This window comes from Anomaloglossus baeobatrachus, chromosome 2, assembly GCF_048569485.1.
Source record: "Anomaloglossus baeobatrachus isolate aAnoBae1 chromosome 2, aAnoBae1.hap1, whole genome shotgun sequence".
Classification (NCBI taxonomy): Eukaryota; Metazoa; Chordata; class Amphibia; order Anura; family Aromobatidae; genus Anomaloglossus; species Anomaloglossus baeobatrachus.
Window position 1 is genome coordinate 230,717,115 of NC_134354.1, and position 27,602 is coordinate 230,744,716.

Below are 27,602 nucleotides of genomic sequence, written 5' to 3' on the forward strand. Positions count from 1 at the left end.
GTGTACCTGTATAGTCACAGCTGCACAGTCCTCTCCATTCCCTTCTTTCATTTATCTATTTGATTAGGGCAGTAGGGATAAGGAGGCTTTTCCTAAAGGTACCGTCACACTAAGCGACGCTCCAGCGATCCCACCAGCAACCTGACCTGGCAGGGATCGCTGGAGCGTCGCTACACGGGTTGCTGGTGAGCTGTCACACAGGCAGATCTCACCAGCAACCAGTGACCAGACCCCAGCCAGCAGCGACGCATGGAAGCGATACTGCGCTTGGTAACTAAGATAAATATCGGGTAACCAACACGATATTTACCTTGGTTACCAGCGCACACCGCTTAGCGCTGGCTCCCTGCACTCCTAGCCAGAGTACACATCGGGTTAATTACCCGATGTGTAGTCTGGCTATGTGTGCAGGGAGCAGGGAGCCGGCACTGACAGCGTGAGAGCGGCGGACGCTGGTAACGAAGGTAAATATCGGGTAACCAAGGAAAGGGCTTCTTGGTTCCCCGATATTTACATTGGTTACCAGCGTCCGCAGAAGCCGGCTCCCTGCTCACTGCACATTTAGTTGTTGCTCTGTCGCTGTCACACACAGCGATGTGTGCTTCACAGCGGGAGAGCAACAACTAAAAAAGGACATTCAGCAACAACCAATGACCTCACAGCAGGGGCCAGGTTGTTGCTGGATGTCACACACAGCAACATGGCTAGCAAGTTGTGCCTCAGCAGCAATGTTGCTAGCAATGTTGCTTAGTGTGACGGTACCTTTACAGCCAGGAATAGATAAATATGCATGCCAATAATAACCTCTTTCTCTGCATTATACGAATATCGATTTTTTTTTCAGTAAACCCTAATTTTCTCAAGATCACCATGATTGCAGACAATACACTGTGTGCAGAACTATTAGGCAAATGAGTATTTTGATCACATGATACTTTTTATACATGTTGTTGTCCTACTCCAAGCCAACTACCAATTAAGTAAATCAGGTGATGTGCATCTCTTTAATGAGGAGGGGTGGGGTGTAATGACAAGAGATGAGCGATGTTCGAATCGAACTGTTCGCCAATTTCAAATTCGAGTGGTTTTGGGCGGTGTTCGAGTCGTTCGATGAAATCGAACGATTTGCTTCATGTTCGACTGTTCGAGTTACCGTTTGACAACAGTTCGATCACCAAAAGCGTGGCTTTTAGCAGTAAGGCTCTATGCGCACGTTGTGTATTTGCATGCGTCCAGCGTCCCCAGCACAATCCCTCTCTCTTTCCTACTCACCGAATACTGGCGCGGCGCTGCACGGCTGTCACAAAGCTCCGGCGGCTTTTCCTCTTTTGAAAATGGCTGCCGCTCATTATTCAATCTGGTATTCCCTGTTTTCCCCGCCCACTGGCGCCTATGATTGGTTGCAGTCAGACACGCCCCCACGATGAGTGACAGCTGTCTCACTGCAACCAATCACAGCTGCCAGCGGGCAGGACTATATTGTGCAGTAAAATTAATAAATAAATAATTAAAAAAAAAAAAACCTGCTGTTCCCCCCAATTTTGATACCAGCCAAGATAAAGCCACACGGCTGGAGGCTGGTATTGTCAGGATGGGGAGCACCACGTTATGGGGAGCACACCACCCTAACAATATCAGCCAGCTGCCATCCGGAATTGCCCCGGGACTCTACCCGGCTCATCCCGAATTGCCCTGGTGCGGTGGCAATCGGGGTAATAAGGTTAGGTTAATCATGACAGGCGTCTCCCCGAGATACCTTCCATGATTAACCTGTAAGTGAAAGTAAATAAACACACACAACGAAAAATCCTTTATTTGGAATAAAAGGAAAAAAACCCCTCTTTTACCACTTTATTAATCCCCAAACAGACATCCAGGTCCAAAGTAATCCACACGATGCTTTGAGCTCTGCTACATGAAGCTGACAGGGAGCGCCATAGAACACGAGCGCTCTGTGTCAGCTCCACGCAGCAACTGAAGTGAGCCGCGCTATCACCGAAGACTTCACTCAGGTAGTGCCTGCGTGTATGTGTGAGAATGATGATGAGTGCGGTAGTGCTTGTGTGTGCGGTGATGATGATGAGTGCGGTACTGCTGGGGTGTGTGCGATGATGATAATGATGAGTGCGGTAGTGCCGGGGTGTGTGTGGGCTTGATGATGAGTGCAGTAGTGTCGGGGTGTGTGCGGTGATGATGATGAGTGCGGTACTGCCGGGTTGTGTGCGGTGATGATGATGATGAGTGCGGTGGTGTCGGGGTGTGTGCGAGGATGACGATGAGTGCGGTAGTGCTTGTGTGTGCATTGATGATGATGAGTGCGGTAGTGCTGTGGTGTGTGCGGTGATGATGATGATGAGTGCGGTAGTGCCGTGGTGTGTGCGGTGATGATGATGATGAGTTCGGCATTGCCGGGATGTGTGCGGGATGCTGATGAGTGCGGAAGTGCTGGAGTGTGTGCGGTGATGATGATGATGAGTGCAGTAGTGCCCGGGGGGGTGTGCGGTGATGATGATGAGTGCAATAGTGCAGGGGTGTATGCGAGGATGATGATGAGTGCGGGAGTGCTTGTGTGTGCGGTGATGATGATGAGTGCGGTACTGCCGGGATGTGTGCGATGATGATAATGTGGAGTGTGGTAGCGTCGGGGTGTGTGTGAGGATGATGATGAGTGTGGTAATGCTTGTGTGTGCGGTGATGATGATGAGTGCGGTAGTGCCGGGGTGTGTGCGGGGATGATGATGTGTGCGGTAGTGTCGGGGTGTGTGCGGTGATGATGATAAGCGCAGTAGTGCCGGGGTGTGTGCAGGGATGATGATGTGTGCGGTAGTGTCGGGGTGTGTGCGGTGATGATGATAAGTGCGGTAGTGCCGGGGTGTGTGCGGGGATGATGATGAGTGCGGTGGTGCCGGGGTGTGCGCGAGGATGATGATGAGTACGGTAGTGCTTGTGTGCGGTGATGATGATGAGTGCAGTAGTGCCGGGGTGTGTGTGGTGATAATGATGGGTGCGGTAGTGCTGGGGTGTGTGCGGTGATGATGATGAGTGCAGTACTGCCGGGGTGTGTGCAGGGATGATGATGAGTGCGATAGTGTCGGGGTGTGTGCGGTGATGATGATGAGTGCGATACTGCCGGGTTGTGTGCGGTGATGATGATGATGAGTGCGGTGGTGCCGGAGTGTGTGCGAGGATTATGATGAGTACGGTAGTGCTTGTGTGTGCGGGGATGATGATGGGTGCGGTAGTGTCGGGGTGTGTGCGGTGATGATGATGAGTGAAGTAGTGCCCAGGGGTGTGTGCGGTGATGATGATGAGTGCGGTAGTGCCGGGGTGTGTGCGAGGATGACGATGAGTGCGGTAGTGATTGTGTGTGCGGTGATGATGATGAGTGCGGTACTGCCGGGGTGTGTACGATGATGATAATGATGAGTGTGGTAGTTTCGGGGTGTGTGCAAGGATGATGATGAGTGCAGTAGTGCTTGTCTGTGCGGTGATGATGATGAGTGCGGTACTGCCGGGGTGTGTGCGATGATGATAATGATGAGTGCGGTAGTGCCGGGGTGTGTGCGGGGATGATGATGTGTGCGGTAGTGTCCGGGTGTGTGCGGTGATGATGATGATGAGTGCAGTAGTGCCGGGGTGTGTGCGGGGATGATGATGAGTGTGGTGATGATGATGAGTGCGGTACTGCCGGGTTGTGTGCGGTGATGATGATGATGAGTGCTATGGTGCCGGGGTGTGTGCGAGGATGATGATGAGTGCGGTAGTGCTTGTGTGTGCGGTGATTATGATGATGGGGTAGTGTCAGGGTGTGTGTGGTGATATTGATGAGTGCGGTACTGCTGGGGTGTGTGTGGTGATGATGATGATGAGTGCGGTAGTGCCGTGGTGTGTGCGGTGATGATGATGATGAGTGCGGTAGTGCCGGGAAGTGTGCGGGGATGATGATGAGTGTGGGAGTGTCGGGGTGTGTGCGGTGATGATGATGAGTGCAGTAGTGCCCGGGGGTATGTGCAGTGATGATGATGAGTGCGGTAGTGCCAGGGTGTGTGCGAGGATGATGATGAGTGCGGTAGTGCTTGTATGTGCGGTGATGATAATGAGTGCGGTAATGTCGGGGTGTGTGCGGTGATAATGATGATTGTGGTAGTGCTGGGGTGTGTGCGGTGATGATGATGATGAGTGTGGTAGTGCCATGGTGGGTGCAGTGATGATGATGATGAGTGCGGTAGTGCCGGGATGTGTGCGGGGATGATGATAAGTGCGGTAGTGTCGGTGTGTGCGGTGATGATGATGAGTGCAGTAGTGCCGGGGTGTGTGCGGTGATGATGATGAGTCCGGTAGTGCCGTGGTGTGTGCGGTGATGATGATGAGTGTGGTAGTGCCTGCGTGTGTGCTGTGATGATGATGAGTGCGGTAATGCCGAAGTGTGTGCGGGGATGATGATGGGGGCAGTAGTGCCTTTGTGTCTCTCTATCTTTCTCTCTCTTCTCTCTTTCTCTTCGCTTTCTTCTCTCTCCTCTCTTCTCTCTCTCTTCTCCTTCTCTCTCTCACTTCTCACTCTCTCTCTCCTCTCTCTCTTCTGTCTCTTCTCTCTCTCCCTTCTCTCTCTCTTCTCTCTCTCTTCTCTCTCTCCTCTCTCTCCTCTCTTTCCTTCCTCTCTATCTCCTCCTCTCTCCTCCACTCTCTCTCTTCTCTCTCTCCTCTTTCTCTCTCTTCTTACTCTCTCCTCTTTCTCTCCTCTCTCTCTCCTCTTTCTCTCCTCTCTCTCCTCTCATTTTTCTCTCTCTTCTGTCTCTCCTCTCATTCTTCTCTCTCCTCTGTCCTCTCTCTCTCCTCTCTCTCCTCTCTCTCTTTGTTCTCTCTCTCTCTTCTCTCTCTCTCCTCTCTCTCCTCTCATTCTTCTCTTCCTCCTTCTCTCTCTCTCTTCTCTCTCTTCTCTCTCTCTTCTCTCTCTCCTCTCTCCTATCATTCTTCTCTCTCTCCTCCTCTCTCTTCTCGCTCTCTCTCCTCTTTCTCTCCACTCATTCTTCTCTCTCTTCTCTCTCCTCTCTCCTCTCTCTCTCCTCTCTCCTCTCTCCCCCCTCTCTCTCCTCTCATTCTTCTCTCTCTTCTCTCTCTCTCTACGCTCTCTTTCTCTCTCTCTTCTCTTTTTCTCCTCTCTCTCCTCTCTTTCTCTCCTCTATTTCTCTCCTCTCTCTCCTCTTCTCTCTCCTCTCTCTCTTCTCTCTCTCCTCTCTCTCTCCTCTTTCTCTCCTTTCTCTCTCCTCTCATTCTTCTCTCATTCTTCTCTCTCTTCTCTATCTCTGCTCTCTTTCTCCTCTCTTTCCTCTCTTTTTCTCCTCTCTCTCCTCTTCTCTCTCTCCTCTCTGTCTCTCTCCTCTCTCTGTCTCTCTCTGTCTCTCCCTCTTCTCTCTCTTCTCTCTTTCTCGCTTTCTCCTCTTCTCTCTCTCCTCTCTGTCTCTCTTTTCTCTCTCTCTATCTTCTCTCTCTCCTCTCTCTTATTCTCCTTCTCCTCTCTTCTCTCTTCTCCTTCTGCTCTCTTCTCCTTCTCTTCTCCTTCTCCTCTCTCTCAGACCTGGCGATGATCAGCTGATGCGGTCTCCTGACGGAATCAGCTGACACTATATGTCGAGCGGTGAGGCCGGCGTTTTACCGCCTGGCCGGCTAAACTATCAGCTGCTGCTGTCGGACAGGAGTCTGCACAGAAATGTGTAGGTTTTTTTTTTGCACTGATGCATCAGCTGATTGTATAAAAGCCCTTTATACAATCAGCTGATGTGTCATGTGATTCAGGCCCTTGAACCTGACATCTTCTGATCGCTTTGCCTTCCAGCAAACCGATCAGATGATATTGCATCCGGATTGGACGGCGCGGGACTCGACCCAGGATTACTGCGGAGGGGGGTTCTTTATTTCAATAAAGATGGAGTCACTAATTGTGTTGTGTTTTATTTCTAATAAAAATATTTTTTTGTGTGTTGTGCTTTTTTATCTGTACTAGAAATTCATGGTGGCCATGTCTAATATTGGCGTGACACCATGAATTTCGGGCTTAGGGCCAGTTGATAATATAAAGCTAGCCCTAACCCCATTATTACCCAGCGAGCCACCCGTCACCGGGGCAGCTGGAAGAGTTGGATACAGCGCCAGAAGATGGCGCTTCTATGAAAGCACCATTTTCTGGGGCGGCTGCGGACTGCAATTCTCAGCAGGGGTGCCCAGAAAGCTTGGGCACCCTGCGCTGTAGATTCCAATCCCCAGCTGCCTAGTTGTACCTGGATGGACACAAAAATTGGGCGAAGCCCACATCATTTTTTTTTAAATTACTTCATGAAATTCGTGAAATAATTTTTTTAAAAAAAAGGGCTTCCCTATATTTTTGGTTCCCAGCCGGGTACAAATAGGCAGCTGGGGGTTGGGGGCAGCCCGTAGCTGCCTGCTGTACCTGGCTAGCATACAAAAATATGGTGAAGCCCACGTAATTTTTTTGCGGGGGCAAAAAACTCCTGCATACAGTCCTGGATAGAGTATGCTGATCCTTGTAGTTCTGCAGCTGCTGTCTGCTATCTGTCTGTATGGAGGAGAGCAGACAGCAGCTGCAGAACTACAAGGCTCAGCATCCTCCATCCTGGACTGTACGCTGGAGGGAGAGGCAGGGGGAGCAGAACTGCAAGGCTCAGCATACTGCATCCACTAGTGTATGCAGGAGAGCGGACAGCAGCTGCAGAACTACAAGGCTCAGCATGCTGCATCCAGGACTGTATGCTGGAGGGGAAAACAGGGGGAACAGAACTACAAGGCTCAGCGTGCTCCATTCACTAGTGAATATAGGAGAGCAGACAGCAGCTGCAGAACTACAAGGCTCAGCATACTCCATCCAGGACTGTATGCAGGAGTTTTTTGCCCACCAAAAAAATGACGTGGGATTCGCCATATTTTTGTATGCTAGCCAGGTACAGCAGGCAGGTACGGCTGCCCCCAACCCCCAGCTGCCCATTTGTACCCAGCTGGGAACTAAAAATATAGGGAAGCCCTTTTTTTTAATCATTTCATGAATAAAAAAAAACGACATGGGCTTCGCCCTATTTTTGTGTCCAGCCAGGTACAACTAGGCAGCTGAGGATTGGAATCCGCAGCACAGGTTGGCCTGAGCTTTCTGGGCCCCTCCGCTATGAATTTCAGTCCGCAGCCGCCTCAGAAAATTGCGCTTTCATAGAAGCGCCATCATCTGGCACTGTATCCAACTCTTCCAGCAGCCCTGATGCCGGGTGGCTTGCTTGGTAATAAAGGGTTAATACTAGCTTTGTTTTACTAGCTAGTATTAAGTCAGAGATTCCTAATGTCAGGCAAGTTTGACCGGCCATTAAGAATCTCCAATAAATGGTTAAAAAAAGACACCACACAGAGAAAAAATACTTTAAAAGAAATAAATACACAGACACACTTAGAAACTTCATGTTTATTACTCCATCTCACCCATCCACAATCCTGGTCTTCTGTCTTCTTTTTCCTTCAACCCATGCAGCTCTGCTACATCAGACAGCACTGCATGGGAGATAGACGCTGCTCCCCCGTGCAGTCTAATCACTCAGTGAGTGAGCAGAGGCTGCGGGTTGGTAAGCGGTGATGTCACTGCTGCCACCGTTGCCATAGTAACCTGACAGGCGGGTAACTATAGCAACGGTGATCTCCGATCACCTGATTCCCAGCGCCACTATACACTGGCTGTAGCATCCAGTCCCTGCATGTGGACTGACTCTGTAAAGAGCGCCGACTAGAGATGAGCGAACCGGTCGCGGTTCGGCTCGAGGTCGGTTCGCCAAACGGAGGTCCCGTTCGAGTTCGGTTCGTCGAACGTTCGACGAACCGAACTCGAACTGCATAGGAAACAATGGCAGGCAATCACAAACACATAAAAACACCTAGAAAACACCCTCAAAGGTGTCCAAAAAATGACAAACAACTCACAACACAACACAAACACATGGGAAAGTGACAAGGACATATACTCATGCGAAAACAAAAGAGCTGGACAAGGAAAAAGAGTAGGAGACACAGATATAGGCATGGCACGCCCTTCTAAAATCATGTAAAACACCGCAAGGTGACTCCAAGCGGAGTCTCCCTTTTTTCTAAAAATTGGGCCACACACACACCCACCCCTTCAGTGGCAGCACTTGTGCCCCAGTTGTACACTTCACAGCTAGATTTGCATCAAGCACATTCAAAAATACGCCATACTTAACCGTTCCCAGGATGACACCGGGGTAGGTAGCAAAGTCTTTCCTGATCCCAGCTGTATGCATCTTGGATCATTTTTTAAAACAATGTAAGCAAGGATTACTCCAAGCGGAGTGTCCCTTTTTTCCAAAAATTGTGCCCAACACACCCACCCATTCAGTGGCAGCACTTGTGCCCTAGCTGTACACTTCACAGCTAGATTTGCATCAAGCACATTCAAAAATACGCCATTCTTAACCGTCCCCAGGATGACACCGGGGTAGGTAGCAAAGTCTTTCCTGATCCCAGCTCTGTTCATCTTGGCTCCTTTTTAAAAACACTGTAAGCAAGGGTTACTCCAAGCGGAGTCTCCCTTTTTTCCAAAAATTGGGCCACACACACACCCACCCCTTCAGTGTTTTCAGTTGTGCCCCAGTTGTACACTTCACAGCTAGATTTGCATCAAGCAAATTCAAAAATATGCCATTCTTAACCGTCCCCAGGATGACACCGGGGTAGGTAGCAAAATCTTTGCTGAACCATGACTTGTTCATCTTGGCTCCTTTTAAAAAACACAGCAAGCAACGGTTACTCCAAGCAGAGTCTCCCTTTTTTTCCAAAAATTGTGCCCCACACACACCCACCCATTCAGTGGCAGCACTTGTGCCCTAGTTGTACACTTCACAGCTAGATTTGCATCAAGCACATTCAAAAATACGCCATTCTTAACCGTCCCCAGGATGACACCGGGGTAGGTAGCAAAGTCTTTCCTGATCCCAGCTCTCTTCATCTTGGCTCCTTTTTAAAAACACTGTAAGCAAGGGTTACTCCAAGCGCAGTCTCCCTTTTTTCCAAAAATTGGGCCACACACACACCCACCTCTTCAGTGTTTTCAGTTGTGCCCCAGTTGTACACTTCACAGCTAGATTTGCATCAAGCACATTCAAAAATACGCAATTCTTAACCGTCCCCAGGATGACACCGGGGTAGGTAGCAAAGTCTTTCCTGATCCCAGCTATGTTCATCTTGGCTCCTTTTTAAAAACACTGTAAGCAAGGGTTACTCCAAGCGGAGTCTCCCTTTTTTCCAAAAATTGGGCCACACACACACCCACCCCTTCAGTGTTTTCAGTTGTGCCCCAGTTGTACACTTCACAGCTAGATTTGCATCAAGCACATTCAAAAATATGCCATTCTTAACCGTCCCCAGGATGACACCGGGGTAGGTAGCAAAGTCTTTGCTGAACCATGACTTGTTCATCTTGGCTCCTTTTAAAAAACACAGCAAGCAACGGTTACTCCAAGCAGAGTCTCCCTTTTTTTCCAAAAATTGTGCCCCACACACACCCACCCATTCAGTGGCAGCACTTGTGCCCTAGTTGTACACTTCACAGCTAGATTTGCATCAAGCACATTCAAAAATACGCCATCCTTAACCGTTCCCAGGATGACACCGGGGTAGGTAGCAAAGTCTTTGCTGATCCCAGCTCTGTTCATCTTGGATCATTTTTAAAAACACTGTAAGTAAGGGTTACTCCAAGCGGAGTCTCCCTTTTTTTCCAAAAATTGTGCCCCACAGACACCCCATCAGTGGCAGCACTTGTGCCCTAGTTGCAAACAGGATGTTTTGATTTGCATCAAGCACATTCCAAATCCACAAGCATTTACTCTCCCCAGGATGACACAGGGGTAGTAAATTCCTTGTGGATCCATGACTTGTTCATTTTGATGAACCGAACAGACACGTGCGCTTATCTGTCAGCACACACCCAGCAGCACTGAAGACACGTTCAGAGACAACGCTGGCAGCTGGACACGACAAAATCTCCAAGGCGTAAGTGGAGAGCTCTGGCCATTTTTCAAGATTTGAAGCCCAAAATAAGCAAGGCTCCATTTGCAAAGTCATGGCATCGATGTTCATTTGGAGATACTCCTGTATCATCCTCTCCAGCCGTTGACTATGTGTCAGACTTGTTGTCTCTGGTGGCCTTGCAAAGGTGCAAAGGAGGGTCTAAAAAAATTATGAAAAGATTCAATAAAATTGCTGTTACCAGCACCAGATACGGTGCTACTGGTACGGGTAGACTGTTGGAGATGACGAGACCGTCCCATGTTTGTCAAGTTACAACTGGGAGATTCACCCCCTGCACCTGCACGGTTGTTTGGTGGAAAAGCCGTGCTAAGATCGACTAACAGCTTCTGCTGATACTCCTGCATACGTGCGTCCCTTTCTATGGCTGGAATTATGTCACAAAATTTGGACTTGTACCGGGGATCTAATAGTGTGGCAAGCCAGTAGTCATCATCACTTCTAATTTTGACAATACGAGGGTCATGTTGGAGGTAGTGCAACAAGAAGGCACTCATGTGTCTTGCGCAGCCATGCGGACCAAGTCCACGCTGTGTTTGTGGCATAGAGGTGCTAACCGTTCTTTCTTCCTCTGACATCTCCCCCCAACCTCTTTCAACTGAAATTTGACCAAGGTCTCCCTCATCCGCTGAGTCTTCCATGTCCATGGACAGTTCGTCCTCCATTTCTTCATGTTCTCCTGCACCTTCCTCAACATTTCGCCTGCTACCATGCGCCCTTGTTGATCCCTGTCCCCCATGGTCCTGTTACGGTTGCTGCGAGCACTGGAGACTATGTCCAGATTTCTTGCTACTGCACATGTGCGAGCGCTGGAGACTAAGTCCAGATTTCTTGCTACTGCACATGTGCGAGCGCTGGAGACTAAGTCCAATCTTGGAGCCATTGCACATGTGCGGGTGACATCATCGCTGACACGAGGTCACATGTCTCTGACACCTTCTATGCCGATTGGTCGCTGGTCATGTGCTTGTGACGTCTTGCTCGGTGATAGGCCAGCATGACGTCACTCCTGTCGTTCTGGCAGCGGATTGGCTCTGGTGTCCTCCATCTTGGATGAGGCACAGAGTCTATATAAGACCCTGACACACGCCGCATGGTGCTCAGTCCTCTTGGTTCATGCATATGAGTAGACGCTCTGTGCGCGTTCCTCTAGGCATTCCTCTGTCTATGCTAGGTGAGCGCTACCGGCAGGGTAGCGTTCTTATACCTTACAGCTTCGGCTGGTGTCCGTATCCTTACCTCTTAGGGGAGCGGACATAGGCAGGTGCCTGAGGCACATGGTCTGGCTGGGCCTTGTGATTCTACTCGTAGGTGGACGTTGCCGCTAGGGTAACGTTCCTTATACTGCGTCTGGCAGTTCGTATCCTCGCACACTAGGGGAGCGAACAGAGGTAGGAGCTTTGTGCGGCTTACGCTGCTGTTCGTCTCTTTTGCACCACTAGAAGAGCGGACCTAGGCAGGTGCCATATCTAGTGGTTCGTGTCCTCGCACACTAGTGGAGCGAACGCAGGTAGGAGCTTTGTGCGGCTTACGCTGCTGTTCGTCTCTTTTGCACCACTAGAAGAGCGGACCTAGGTAGGTGCCATTTCGCACACATTGCCTTTGTCTCTGTGATTATTAACAGAGATCATTCCACACACCCTCCAAGTAAGGGAGGAATTGCTTTACTTACTTATTATATCCTTCTGTGAGTTAACAGAGGTATTGCACTCTGCCATAGTCTGCAGCAAAGTCTTTGCACGGTGGACCCTGACTGTCTGATACTCCTTTCGGTTATTATCAGACAGCCCCCCGTAACATTAGGACTGAGCCAAGGGTCTGGCAGTTATGGCAGAATATCAGCAGTTACACCGTTACATACAAGTACTTGAGTCACGGCTCAAGAGTATAGAGGATAAACCTCAGACCATGGTGACATCTGCACATGATCCTCGACTTGCTCTGCCAAACAGATATTCTGGCGATGCCAGATCATGTCGTGGTTTCATTAGTAAGTGTCAGATACACCTAGAGGTCAACTCTTCTCGCTTCTCTACGGAGAGGTCCAGAGTAGGCTTTATCATCTCCTTACTTCAGGACAAAGCCTTAGAATGGGCGACTCCCCTATGGGAGCGCTCTGATGTGGTTACTCTGAGACATCAAGACTTTCTTGATGCTCTTAAGGCAGTATTCATGGGTCCGCAGGTTACCCATGATGCGGCTCTGAGACTGTTAGATCTATCTCAGGGTTCGTTATCCACTAGTTCTTATGCCATTGCTTTTAGAACTCTGGTGGCAGAACTAGATTGGCCAGAGAAGGTGTTGATTCCTATCTTCTGGAGAGGGTTGGCAGGCTATGTCAAGGATGCCCTTGCTACTCGTGAGGTCCCTGCTTCTCTGGAGGACTTGATCACAGTAGCAACGAGGATCGATGTACGCCATAAGGAACGTAGACTCGAGGTCTCTTCCTCACGCCCTAAGCATCGGGCTATTCCAGTTGTTGAGGGTCCACTACCATCTTCCTCAGCATCTGAAACATCTCCCACTCCTATGGAGTTAGGTCATACGTTCTCCAGACTACGCAAGTCTGGTCCTCCTATATGTTACGTATGTCGTCAGGCTGGGCACTATGCCAACAAGTGTCCTAGTCGTCAGGGAAACTCCCTGGCCTAGTAACCATTAGAGGGGGGTTACTAGAGACGTCTTCTGCACCCTCTAAGTGTTGTATCCCAGGTCAGCTCTCGTTATCTGAGAATACATGGCCTATTTTGGATTTTGTGGATTCCGGAGCTGACGGGATTTTTGTGTCCTCAGGATTTGTAAAGGGACACAATATTCCCTCTATCATGTTAGAGGCGCCTATTCCTGTCCGTGTTGTTAATGGAACTATGTTGTCTGACTCCATTACATTGAGGACAGTTCCCTTGCGCCTTTCCCTGTCTCAGGGTCACATAGAGGAGATTTCTTTTCTTGTTTTGCCTGAGGGTATAGACGACATCCTTCTGGGTCTTCCATGGCTTCGGACTCATGCTCCTCACATTGACTGGGAGTCTGACAGCATTATTAGTTGGGGTTCGAAATGTCAGTCCCGATGTCTTCCCTTACCACCTAAGGTCGTTGCGGTTGCATCAACTGATCTCTCTCCCATACCTACACCCTATTTGGATTTCGCTGACGTGTTCTCCAAACAGGGTGCTGAGGTTCTTCCACCCCATAGGCCGTATGACTGTGCCATAGACCTTATCCCAGGTTCGGTTCCACCTAAAGGCAGGGTTTACCCCCTGTCGATACCTGAGTCGGAGGCCATGTCGACCTATATAAGAGAGAGTTTAGAGAAGGGGTTCATTCGTAAGTCTGTCTCTCCCGTGGGAGCTGGGTTTTTCTTTGTTCGGAAGAAAGAGGGTGATTTGCGTCCCTGCATAGATTACAGGGGTCTCAACGCAATCACAATAAAGAACAAATACCCATTACCTTTAATTTCGGAGCTCTTTGACAGACTGAGAGGAGCTCAAGTTTTTACGAAGTTGGATCTGCGGGGTGCGTATAACTTGGTACGAATTCGAAAGGGTGACGAATGGAAGACCGCTTTTAACACCCGAGACGGTCACTATGAATACCTCGTCATGCCTTTTGGGTTATGTAATGCACCCGCAGTATTTCAGGACTTCGTAAACGATGTGTTCAGGGATTTACTGTTATCCTCAGTAGTGGTGTATCTGGACGACATCCTGATTTTTTCTCCTGATCTGGAGACTCATCGTCAGGATGTCGTTCGTGTCCTTTCCCGTTTAAGGGAGCACTCATTGTTTGCTAAACTCGAGAAATGTGTATTCGAGCAGTCCTCATTGCCTTTTTTGGGTTACATTATCTCACAAGAGGGTCTGGCTATGGATCCTGCGAAGCTCTCTGCTGTCCTGCAATGGTCCGAACCTCATTCCTTGAAGGCGGTGCAACGCTTCTTAGGATTCATAAATTATTACAGGCAGTTCATACCCCATTTTTCTACTTTGGTGGCCCCTTTGGTGGCCTTGACTAAGAAAGGTGCTAATCCCAAAGCCTGGTCTACTGAGACATCTCAGGCTTTTGAGGCAGTAAAAAGACACTTTTCAACTGCTCCCGTTCTTCAAAGACCCGATGAGAATAAGCCCTTCCTCTTAGAGGTTGATGCCTCTTCAGTGGGTGCTGGTGCGGTCTTGTATCAAAAGAACGGTGCAGGTAGAAAAAGGCCGTGTTTCTTCTTTGCTAAAACCTTTTCACCGGCAGAGAGAAACTATACCATTGGGGATAGGGAACTGCTCGCCTTGAGATTAGCCTTGGAGGAGTGGCGTCACTTGCTGGAAGGAGCGAAACATCCTTTCCAGGTCTATACAGACCATAAGAATCTGACGTACTTACAAACCGCTCAGCGTCTGAATCCTCGCCAAGCCCGCTGGTCCTTGTTTTTCTCCCGCTTTCACTTCTCCATCAACTATCTGTCTGGGAGTAAGAATAACAAGGCAGACGCCCTGTCTCGCTCTATGCTTTCTACCCAGGAAGAGATTGACGAACCTCGTCTTATCCTTCCCTCCAGGGTTTTTCATACGCTCTCCCCTGTGACGTTAGACCAAATCCCACCGGGCAAGACCTTTGTTCCGCCTGATCGACAGAATTATATACTGTCATGGGCCCACACCTCAAAGGTGGGTGGGCATTTTGGTATTAGGCGGACACGAGAGTTACTGGAGAGGTGGTATTGGTGGCCACACTTAGCCAGCCACGTCAAGAGATATGTCGGTTCCTGCTACTCGTGTGCTCGCAACCGTCCATTACGGCAGAGACCGGCTGGGCTCTTGCATCCTTTACCAGTGCCAGATAGACCATGGGAGGTGGTAGGCATGGACTTTGTGGGTGATCTTCCATGTTCACAGGGACATAGGTTTGTGTGGGTCATTACGGACCATTTCTCCCGGATGGTTCATCTCGTACCGTTATCGAGAATCCCCTCTTCCAGGGTACTAGCCAAACTATTCCTCAAGCATGTCTTTAGGCTTCACGGGATGCCAGATCGTATCATTTGTGATAGAGGCCCGCAATTTACTTCCCGTTTCTGGCGAGATCTTTGTAGCCTTCTGCAAATTGAGTTGAATCTCTCTTCGGCATACCATCCGGAGACTAATGGTTTGGTTGAACGTACCAATCAATCTATGATTATATACCTTCGACACTTTGTTGCTGAGAACCACGATAACTGGTCCTCCCTCCTACCCTGGGCAGAATTTGCCCTTAACAATTCGCTGGCTGAGGCCACTGGGCAGACACCGTTCGTACTCAATAATGGGCAACACCCTAGGGTACCGGTACCGTTTCCCGCTGCTGCACCTCCTCCTCTTGTGGCCGACTGGGCAACTAATGCCAGAGAGGTTTGGGATCGGACTTAAGAGTCGATCCAAGCAGCTAAGGACCGTATGAAGACGGTGTCCGATCGGTTTCGTCGCCCGGCTCCTGTCTTTTCTCCAGGGGACTTTGTGTGGCTCTCTGCAAAACACGTGAGACTTAGAGTGAGCTCTGTCAAATTCGCTCCTCGCTTCCTGGGTCCTTATGAGGTTCTTCGACAGGTAAATCCTGTAGTCTATCAATTGAAGTTACCTGTCCATCTTAGGATTCATGACAAATTCCATGTCTCACTGCTAAAGCCGGCTATTTTACCTCACGCTCGTGACGTGCACTCTCCTGCCTCTGATTCCTCTCGCTCTAGCTATGAGGTACGAGCCATAGTTGGTTCTAAGATGGTTAGAGGGCGCAGGTTCTTCTTGATAGATTGGGAGGGCTATGGCCCGGAACATCGCTCTTGGGAGCCTGAGGAGGCTGTCCATGCTCCCGACTTAGTTGCCGATTACCTGCGTCGCCGGGAGGGGGGCCCTTGAGGGGGAGGTACTGTTACGGTTGCTGCGAGCACTGGAGACTATGTCCAGATTTCTTGCTACTGCACATGTGCGAGCGCTGGAGACTAAGTCCAGATTTCTTGCTACTGCACATGTGCGAGCGCCGGAGACTAAGTCCAATCTTGGAGCCATTGCACATGTGCGGGTGACATCATCGCTGACACGAGGTCACATGTCTCTGACACCTTCTATGCCGATTGGTCGCTGGTCATGTGCTTGTGACGTCTTGCTCGGTGATAGGCCAGCATGACGTCACTCCTGTCGTTCTGGCAGCGGATTGGCTCTGGTGTCCTCCATCTTGGATGAGGCACAGAGTCTATATAAGACCCTGACACACGCCGCATGGTGCTCAGTCCTCTTGGTTCATGCATATGAGTAGACGCTCTGTGCGCGTTCCTCTAGGCATTCCTCTGTCTATGCTAGGTGAGCGCTACCGGCAGGGTAGCGTTCTTATACCTTACAGCTTCGGCTGGTGTCCGTATCCTTACCTCTTAGGGGAGCGGACATAGGCAGGTGCCTGAGGCACATGGTCTGGCTGGGCCTTGTGATTCTACTCGTAGGTGGACGTTGCCGCTAGGGTAACGTTCCTTATACTGCGTCTGACAGTTCGTATCCTCGCACACTAGGGGAGCGAACAGAGGTAGGAGCTTTGTGCGGCTTACGCTGCTGTTCGTCTCTTTTGCACCACTAGAAGAGCGGACCTAGGCAGGTGCCATATCTAGTGGTTCGTGTCCTCGCACACTAGTGGAGCGAACGCAGGTAGGAGCTTTGTGCGGCTTACGCTGCTGTTCGTCTCTTTTGCACCACTAGAAGAGCGGACCTAGGTAGGTGCCATTTCGCACACATTGCCTTTGTCTCTGTGATTATTAACAGAGATCATTCCACACACCCTCCAAGTAAGGGAGGAATTGCTTTACTTACTTATTATATCCTTCTGTGAGTTAACAGAGGTATTGCACTCTGCCATAGTCTGCAGCAAAGTCTTTGCACGGTGGACCCTGACTGTCTGATACTCCTTTCGGTTATTATCAGACAGCCCCCCGTAACATTAGGACTGAGCCAAGGGTCTGGCAGTTATGGCAGAATATCAGCAGTTACACCGTTACATACAAGTACTTGAGTCACGGCTCAAGAGTATAGAGGATAAACCTCAGACCATGGTGACATCTGCACATGATCCTCGACTTGCTCTGCCAAACAGATATTCTGGCGATGCCAGATCATGTCGTGGTTTCATTAGTCAGTGTCAGATACACCTAGAGGTCAACTCTTCTCGCTTCTCTACGAAGAGGTCCAGAGTAGGCTTTATCATCTCCTTACTTCAGGACAAAGCCTTAGAATGGGCGACTCCCCTATGGGAGCGCTCTGATGTGGTTACTCTGAGACATCAAGACTTTCTTGATGCTCTTAAGGCAGTATTCATGGGTCCGCAGGTTACCCATGATGCGGCTCTGAGACTGTTAGATCTATCTCAGGGTTCGTTATCCACTAGTTCTTATGCCATTGCTTTTAGAACTCTGGTGGCAGAACTAGATTGGCCAGAGAAGGTGTTGATTCCTATCTTCTGGAGAGGGTTGGCAGGCTATGTCAAGGATGCCCTTGCTACTCGTGAGGTCCCTGCTTCTCTGGAGGACTTGATCACAGTAGCAACGAGGATCGATGTACGCCATAAGGAACGTAGACTCGAGGTCTCTTCCTCACGCCCTAAGCATCGGGCTATTCCAGTTGTTGAGGGTCCACTACCATCTTCCTCAGCATCTGAAACATCTCCCACTCCTATGGAGTTAGGTCATACGTTCTCCAGACTACGCAAGTCTGGTCCTCCTATATGTTACGTATGTCGTCAGGCTGGGCACTATGCCAACAAGTGTCCTAGTCGTCAGGGAAACTCCCTGGCCTAGTAACCATTAGAGGGGGGTTACTAGAGACGTCTTCTGCACCCTCTAAGTGTTGTATCCCAGGTCAGCTCTCGTTATCTGAGAATACATGGCCTATTTTGGCTTTTGTGGATTCCGGAGCTGACGGGATTTTTGTGTCCTCAGGATTTGTAAAGGGACACAATATTCCCTCTATCATGTTAGAGGCGCCTATTCCTGTCCGTGTTGTTAATGGAACTATGTTGTCTGACTCCATTACATTGAGGACAGTTCCCTTGCGCCTTTCCCTGTCTCAGGGTCACATAGAGGAGATTTCTTTTCTTGTTTTGCCTGAGGGTATAGACGACATCCTTCTGGGTCTTCCATGGCTTCGGACTCATGCTCCTCACATTGACTGGGAGTCTGACAGCATTATTAGTTGGGGTTCGAAATGTCAGTCCCGATGTCTTCCCTTACCACCTAAGGTCGTTGCGGTTGCATCAACTGATCTCTCTCCCATACCTACACCCTATTTGGATTTCGCTGACGTGTTCTCCAAACAGGGTGCTGAGGTTCTTCCACCCCATAGGCCGTATGACTGTGCCATAGACCTTATCCCAGGTTCGGTTCCACCTAAAGGCAGGGTTTACCCCCTGTCGATACCTGAGTCGGAGGCCATGTCGACCTATATAAGAGAGAGTTTAGAGAAGGGGTTCATTCGTAAGTCTGTCTCTCCCGCGGGAGCTGGGTTTTTCTTTGTTCGGAAGAAAGAGGGTGATTTGCGTCCCTGCATAGATTACAGGGGTCTCAACGCAATCACAATAAAGAACAAATACCCATTACCTTTAATTTCGGAGCTCTTTGACAGACTGAGAGGAGCTCAAGTTTTTACAAAGTTGGATCTGCGGGGTGCGTATAACTTGGTACGAATTCGAAAGGGTGACGAATGGAAGACCGCTTTTAACACCCGAGACGGTCACTATGAATACCTCGTCATGCCTTTTGGGTTATGTAATGCACCCGCAGTATTTCAGGACTTCGTAAACGATGTGTTCAGGGATTTACTGTTATCCTCAGTATTGGTGTATCTGGACGACATCCTGATTTTTTCTCCTGATCTGGAGACTCATCGTCAGGATGTCGTTCGTGTCCTTTCCCGTTTAAGGGAGCACTCATTGTTTGCTAAACTCGAGAAATGTGTATTCGAGCAGTCCTCATTGCCTTTTTTGGGTTACATTATCTCACAAGAGGGTCTGGCTATGGATCCTGCGAAGCTCTCTGCTGTCCTGCAATGGTCCGAACCTCATTCCTTGAAGGCGGTGCAACGCTTCTTAGGATTCATAAATTATTAAAGGCAGTTCATACCCCATTTTTCTACTTTGGTGGCCCCTTTGGTGGCCTTGACTAAGAAAGGTGCTAATCCCAAAGCCTGGTCTACTGAGACATCTCAGGCTTTTGAGGCAGTAAAAAGACACTTTTCAACTGCTCCCGTTCTTCAAAGACCCGATGAGAATAAGCCCTTCCTCTTAGAGGTTGATGCCTCTTCAGTGGGTGCTGGTGCGGTCTTGTATCAAAAGAACGGTGCAGGTAGAAAAAGGTCGTGTTTCTTCTTTGCTAAAACCTTTTCACCGGCAGAGAGAAACTATACCATTGGGGATAGGGAACTGCTCGCCTTGAGATTAGCCTTGGAGGAGTGGCGTCACTTGCTGGAAGGAGCGAAACATCCTTTCCAGGTCTATACAGACCATAAGAATCTAACGTACTTACAAACCGCTCAGCGTCTGAATCCTCGCCAAGCCCGCTGGTCCTTGTTTTTCTCCCGCTTTCACTTCTCCATCAACTATCTGTCTGGGAGTAAGAATAACAAGGCAGACGCCCTGTCTCGCTCTATGCTTTCTACCCAGGAAGAGATTGACGAACCTCGTCTTATCCTTCCCTCCAGGGTTTTTCATACGCTCTCCCCTGTGACGTTAGACCAAATCCCACCGGGCAAGACCTTTGTTCCGCCTGATCGACAGAATTATATACTGTCATGGGCCCACACCTCAAAGGTGGGTGGGCATTTTGGTATTAGGCGGACACGAGAGTTACTGGAGAGGTGGTATTGGTGGCCACACTTAGCCAGCCACGTCAAGAGATATGTCGGTTCCTGCTACTCGTGTGCTCGCAACCGTCCATTACGGCAGAGACCGGCTGGGCTCTTGCATCCTTTACCAGTGCCAGATAGTCCATGGGAGGTGGTAGGCATGGACTTTGTGGGTGATCTTCCATGTTCACAGGGACATAGGTTTGTGTGGGTCATTACGGACCATTTCTCCCGGATGGTTCATCTCGTACCGTTATCGAGAATCCCCTCTTCCAGGGTACTAGCCAAACTATTCCTCAAGCATGTCTTTAGGCTTCACGGGATGCCAGATCGTATCATTTGTGATAGAGGCCCGCAATTTACTTCCCGTTTCTGGCGAGATCTTTGTAGCCTTCTGCAAATTGAGTTGAATCTCTCTTCGGCATACCATCCGGAGACTAATGGTTTGGTTGAACGTACCAATCAATCTATGATTATATACCTTCGACACTTTGTTGCTGAGAACCACGATAACTGGTCCTCCCTCCTACCCTGGGCAGAATTTGCCCTTAACAATTCGCTGGCTGAGGCCACTGGGCAGACACCGTTCGTACTCAATAATGGGCAACACCCTAGGGTACCGGTACCGTTTCCCGCTGCTGCACCTCCTCCTCTTGTGGCCGACTGGGCAACTAATGCCAGAGAGGTTTGGGATCGGACTTAAGAGTCGATCCAAGCAGCTAAGGACCGTATGAAGACGGTGTCCGATCGGTTTCGTCGCCCGGCTCCTGTCTTTTCTCCAGGGGACTTTGTGTGGCTCTCTGCAAAACACGTGAGACTTAGAGTGAGCTCTGTCAAATTCGCTCCTCGCTTCCTGGGTCCTTATGAGGTTCTTCGACAGGTAAATCCTGTAGTCTATCAATTGAAGTTACCTGTCCATCTTAGGATTCATGACAAATTCCATGTCTCACTGCTAAAGCCGGCTATTTTACCTCACGCTCGTGAAGTGCACTCTCCTGCCTCTGATTCCTCTCGCTCTAGCTATGAGGTACGAGCCATAGTTGGTTCTAAGATGGTTAGAGGGCGCAGGTTCTTCTTGATAGATTGGGAGGGCTATGGCCCGGAACATCGCTCTTGGGAGCCTGAGGAGGCTGTCCATGCTCCCGAATTAGTTGCCGATTACCTGCGTCGCCGGGAGGGGGGCCCTTGAGGGGGAGGTACTGTTACGGTTGCTGCGAGCACTGGAGACTATGTCCAGATTTCTTGCTACTGCACATGTGCGAGCGCTGGAGACTAAGTCCAGATTTCTTGCTACTGCACATGTGCGAGCACTGGAGACTAAGTCCAGATTTCTTGCTACTGCACATGTGCGAGCGCCGGAGACTAAGTCCAATCTTGGAGCCATTGCACATGTGCGGGTGACATCATCGCTGACACGAGGTCACATGTCTCTGACACCTTCTATGCCGATTGGTCGCTGGTCATGTGCTTGTGACGTCTTGCTCGGTGATAGGCCAGCATGACGTCACTCCTGTCGTTCTGGCAGCGGATTGGCTCTGGTGTCCTCCATCTTGGATGAGGCACAGAGTCTATATAAGACCCTGACACACGCCGCATGGTGCTCAGTCCTCTTGGTTCATGCATATGAGTAGACGCTCTGTGCGCGTTCCTCTAGGCATTCCTCTGTCTATGCTAGGTGAGCGCTACCGGCAGGGTAGCGTTCTTATACCTTACAGCTTCGGCTGGTGTCCGTATCCTTACCTCTTAGGGGAGCGGACATAGGCAGGTGCCTGAGGCACATGGTCTGGCTGGGCCTTGTGATTCTACTCGTAGGTGGACGTTGCCGCTAGGGTAACGTTCCTTATACTGCGTCTGGCAGTTCGTATCCTCGCACACTAGGGGAGCGAACAGAGGTAGCAGCTTTGTGCGGCTTACGCTGCTGTTCGTCTCTTTTGCACCACTAGAAGAGCGGACCTAGGCAGGTGCCATATCTAGTGGTTCGTGTCCTCGCACACTAGTGGAGCGAACGCAGGTAGGAGCTTTGTGCGGCTTACGCTGCTGTTCGTCTCTTTTGCACCACTAGAAGAGTGGACCTAGGTAGGTGCCATTTCGCACACATTGCCTTTGTCTCTGTGATTATTAACAGAGATCATTCCACACACCCTCCAAGTAAGGGAGGAATTGCTTTACTTACTTATTATATCCTTCTGTGAGTTAACAGAGGTATTGCACTCTGCCATAGTCTGCAGCAAAGTCTTTGCACGGTGGACCCTGACTGTCTGATACTCCTTTCGGTTATTATCAGACAGCCCCCCGTAACAGGTCCCATGCCTGCCGCGTTGGTGATGATGAACGTCTGGACCTTGGTGATGTTGTTGTCCCTTGCGCATATGAATCCTCCTGTAGTTCCTCCCCTTCCTGTTGTCCCACACCCTGACTCCGAATAGTGTTTAGCGTGTGCTCCAGCATGTAAATGACTGGAATTGTCATGCTGATAATGGCATTGTCAGCGCTAAACATATTCGTCGCCATGTCGAAACTGTGCAGAAGGGTGCATAGGTCCTTGATCTGAGACCACTCCATCAGGGTGATCTGCCCCACCTCTGCATCTCGTTGGCCCAGGCTATACGTCATGACGTATTGCACCAGGGCTCGGCGGTGTTGCCACAGTCGCTGTAACATGTGGAGAGTCGAATTCCAGCGTGTCGCCACATCGCATTTCAGGCGATGAACCGGCAGGCCGAAAGACTTCTGGAGCGATGCAAGTCGCTCAGCTGCGGCGGTTGAACGGCGGAAGTGAGCAGACAGTTTTCGTGCCCTGGTCAGTAGGCCATCTAGGCCGGGATAGTGTGTTAAAAATTGCTGGACAACAAGGTTCAACACGTGAGCCATACAAGGCACGTGTGTCACCTTGCTTAGGCGAAGGGCCGCACCCAGGTTTGCAGCATTGTCGCACATGGCCTTACCAGGCTGCAGGTTGAGTGGAGACAACCATTTATTAAACTCGGACCGCAGAGCTGACCACAACTCCTCAGCTGTGTGACTCTTATTCCCAAGACATGTCAAGCTAAAGACCACCTGATGCCTTTGCGCTCTGCTGCCAGCATAGTAATGAGGGGTGCGTGATTCCTTCTGCGCAGTGAGAACGCTGGTGGCCTGACCAGGCAGGCTTGGGTGGCGGTGGAGGACACAGATGAGGTGGAGGAGGCAGAAGCAGTGGCGGAACTTGGACAGACAGAGGATTGACACACAAGTCGTGGGGACGGCAAGACTTGTGTAGCAGACCCTTCACCATCTATCACCATAGTTACGCAGTGCCCAGTCAGCGACATGTAACGTCCCTGTCCATGCTTACTGGTCCAAGTATCGGTGGTGAAATGCACCCGTTGACACACAGAGTTTCTCAAGGAAGCGGTGATGTTGTGTGCGACATGCTGGTGTAGCGCAGGCACACCTTTCTTAGAGAAGTAGTGGCGACCGGGCATCTGGTACTGGGGCACAGCGACAGACATAAGGTCTCTAAAATCCTGTGTGTCCACCAGGTGGAAAGGCAGCATTTCGGTAGCCAAGAGCTTACAGAGGGATAAAGTCAACCTCTTAGCTTTGTCATGGGTCGCAGGAAATGGCCTTTTATTTGTCCACATCTGAGGGACAGAGATCTGGCTGCTGTGTGTAGACGGTGTTGAGTAGGGTGTCCCTGGAAAAATGCAGGTTTGTGAGGAAAGTGCAGGCGTAGACATGATGTTGCCTTCATCCAACGTTGGTGCTATCGATGTCTGAGAGAGCTGTACACTCGCACTTGTTTCCCCTTCCAAACCAACTGACGACCTACCAAGCAAACTGCCTGTTGCGGTTACAGTGGTGGAAGTTGTGCGTGGAAAACCAGGTGTGACAGCTGTCCCCACAGTCCTAGAAGATGAAGAGCGCGCGGATGCACTGGAAGGGGCAGGCCGTGGATGGTTCGCTCCGCTAGGCCGCATTGCAGCACGGTGAGCTTCCCACTGGGACCTATGATATTTATTCATGTGACGATTCATGGAAGAAGTTGTCAAACTGCTGAGGTTTTGACCTCTACTAACAGAATCACGACGAATTTTACACATCACATAATTTGGGCGATCTTTTTCTATGTCAAAAAAGGACCAGGCTAGGCAAGGCTTAGAGGGCATGCGACCTGCTGAGCCCCCCCGACTAGTGCTCAGAGGCAGAGTGGTGGCTGATGATGCAGTTGTAGACGTGCTACCAGTGCTCCGACTCTGTCTAGGAAGGCGCAAGGTAACTTCGTCGTCGGTTGCATCCTCCTCCACCGCCTCTGTTGACCTCCTCGAGTGCCTGACTGTGGGTTGACAGTAGGTGGGATCTAGAACTTCATCATCAATTGTTGTGTTTGCACTCCCCTCACCCTCAGACCGAGCCTCTTCTTTCCCTGACCGAATATTTAAGGTTGTCATCCCAATCTGGTATCTGCGTCTCATCGTCATCAGTATGTTCCTCATTGTCTATAACCACAGGTGTTACAGTTTGTGACAAAGGGTCAACATTATGCTCAGAAACTTGGTCCTCACGGCCTGAATCAGAGTCACAAAGGTTCTGGGCATAACTGCAGACCATTTCCTGGTCTCTACTCACTGTAGCTTGGGAGCAGACCTCTGATTCCCAGGCTATAGTGTGACTGAACAGCTCTGCAGACTCAGCCATCTCAGTTCCACCATACTGTGCAGGGCTGATGGAGACTTCAGAGCTGGGAGAAAGCAAGTTTGATTGGGATGACAACTCAGAGGACTGGTGTTTTTTGGATGCGGTACTTGAGGTGGCTGAGAGGGCACTTGTTGGACCACTTGAGATCCATTCAAGCATTTTACTTTTTTGGCCATCATCTACCTTTGTTCCTGTTGTTTGTGTCTGTAAAAAAGGGAGCACATCGGATTGTCCACGGTAAGTAGTAGACATCTTACTTTTGCTGGTAGATGGTCTATCTTCAGCAGATGTTAATGGAGCTTTGCCACCTTCCCCACGGACAAACCCTTTTTTTCCTTTTCCACCACGCCTCTTCCCCTTTCCACCAGCATCTGTCATTTTGCCACTCATGTTGATTGCGACAAGATTGTGCACTGAAAATGTGGTAGTAAAAATTGAGAGGTGGTGTAGATTGCAGCGGTGAAAAATTGAGAGGTGGTCTAGCTTTATTAACAGCAGAATAATAAAGAATAAATATCCCTGACAATGCAACTACGGCCCTTAAACTGGCAGCATAAATTGCTAGTATAATGGCTTAGTAACAATGAGTTTGAGTGTGCAATGCAGGCAGACGTGCTGCAAATATCTTTGCACTACTGGGACAATACAAAAGTCCAACAGCCACGTTTAGGATGCCACTAAGTTCACTCAGTGTTTGCTACTATAATGGCTTAGTAACAATGAGTTTGAGTGTGCAATGCAGGCAGACGTGCTGCAAATATCTTTGCACTAGTGGAACTATACAGAAGTCCAATAGCCACGTTTAGGATGCCACTTAATTCGCTCAGTGTTTGCTAGTATAATGGCTTAGTTATAATGAGTTTGAGTGTGCAATGCAGGCAGACGTGCTGAAAATATCTTTGCACTAGTGGAAGTATACAGAAGTCCAATAGCCACGTTTAGGATGCCACTTAATTCGCTCAGTGTTTGCTAGTATAATGGCTTAGTTATAATGAGTTTGAGTGTGCAATGCAGGCAGACGTGCTGCAAATATCTTTGCACTAGTGGGACTATACAGAAGTCCAATAGCCACGTTTAGGATGCCACTAAGTTCACTCAGTGTGTGCTAGTATAATGGCTTAGTTATAATGAGTTTGAGTGTGCAATGCAGGCAGACGTGCTGCAAATATCTTTGCACTAGTGGGACTATACAGAAGTCCAATAGCCACGTTTAGGATGCCACTAAGTTCACTCAGTGTTTGCTAGTATAATGGCTTACTTATAATGAGCTTGAGTGTGCAATGCAGGCAGACGTGCTGGAAATATTTTGCACTAGTGGGACTATACAGAAGTCCAATAGCCACGTTTAGCATGCCACTAAGTTCACTCAGTGTTTGCTAGTATAATGGCTTAGTTATAATGAGTTTGAGTGTGCAATGCAGGCAGACGTGCTGCAAATGTCTTTGCACTAGTGGGACTATACAGAAGTCCAATAGCCACGTTTAGGATGCCACTAAGTTCACTCAGTGTTTGCTAGTATAATGGCTTAGTAACAATGAGTTTGAGTGTGCAAAGGGCAGGAGGGTACAGTGGCAGGATTGTGGGGCTCTGGGTAGAGGAAAGGAAGCCTGCCTTTCTATCCCTCCTAATGGGGAAATGCAGCGAGGAAATCCCTGACCTTAGCTACACAGACGCTGTCATCTTGTGTAGCTGTTAAACTCTGTTTTAAACTCTGTCACCTATGGCTCTGACCCTGCCGGTATGAGCCCTTAAAAGGACTGATAGAAAGTGCTATCCCTAAGCTGTCCAGTGCTGTGTATGGAGCGTATACAGCAGTATCGGCGATAGGAGCTGTGCCAGTGATGTCTGACACCAAGGACGCAGAAGGCAGATAATGGCGTGCTGGAGGAAAATGTCCGGTTTTATAATGCAGGGACATGTGACATGGACATCCTATCACACATGCCGTTGCTTCTCTGGCTAAAAGTCCACTTAGCTGTGTGTGTGTCTGGGATTGGCTGACATGCTGGCCCGCCCCACTACACGCGGGCGCTTAGGGAATGAAGATAAGGAAAAAAAAAAAAATGGCGATCGCCATTATACATACAGCAGTGATCTGAATGCGCTGTTCCCGCACACTATACACTGAAATGTCATAATAGTGTGAGTCACAGAGTGACTTACACTATTACAGCGGAAAGCCAGCTAGGAATTAGCTGTTTTTTTTGCTGCTAGAACCGTTCTCGAACGTATCTAGAACTATCGAGCTTTAGCAAAAAGCTCGAGTTCTAGTTCGATCTAGAACAGCTTCCAAAATCACTCGAGCTGCGAACTGGAGAACCTCGAACCGCGAACCGCGCTCAACTCTTGCGCCGACATGCAGGGACGGGGAGTTGACCATGTGCCAGAGCATCTCGCCGGTACACGGAGATGCTGGAACAAGCACCACGTACCGGAGAGCTGCATTGTCAGGACTTAGCATGAGGTCCTATCATCAGTGTAGGTTACCGGGAGGACATAGCGATGATTGGCAGGAGAAGCAGCGGGAGGCAGAGTCTGCAGGACGCGTCGCGGGACCTGTAACTTGTAACTATAATGGCAATGTTTATTAACTGTATGTGTATATGTATAATGTGTTTATATGTGTTTGTGTTTGCCTGCCATTGTTTTCAATGGGGTTCGAAGGTGTTCAACGAACACACCCGCCGTTCGACGAACCGAAATGAATTCTAACACTAGGAGGATGGCTCATCTCTAGTAATGACATCAACACCCTATATAAGATGTGCTTAATTATTCAACAACTTCCTTTCCTTTGGCAAAATGGGTCAGAAGAGAGATTTGATGGGCTCTGAAAAGTCCAAAATTGTGAGATGTCTTGCAGAGGGATGCAGCAGTCTTGAAATTGCCAAACTTTTGAAGCGTGATCATTGAACAATCAAGCGTTTCATGGCAAATAGCCCACAGGGTTGCAAGAAGCGTGTTGGGCAAAAAAGGCGCAACATAACTGCCCAT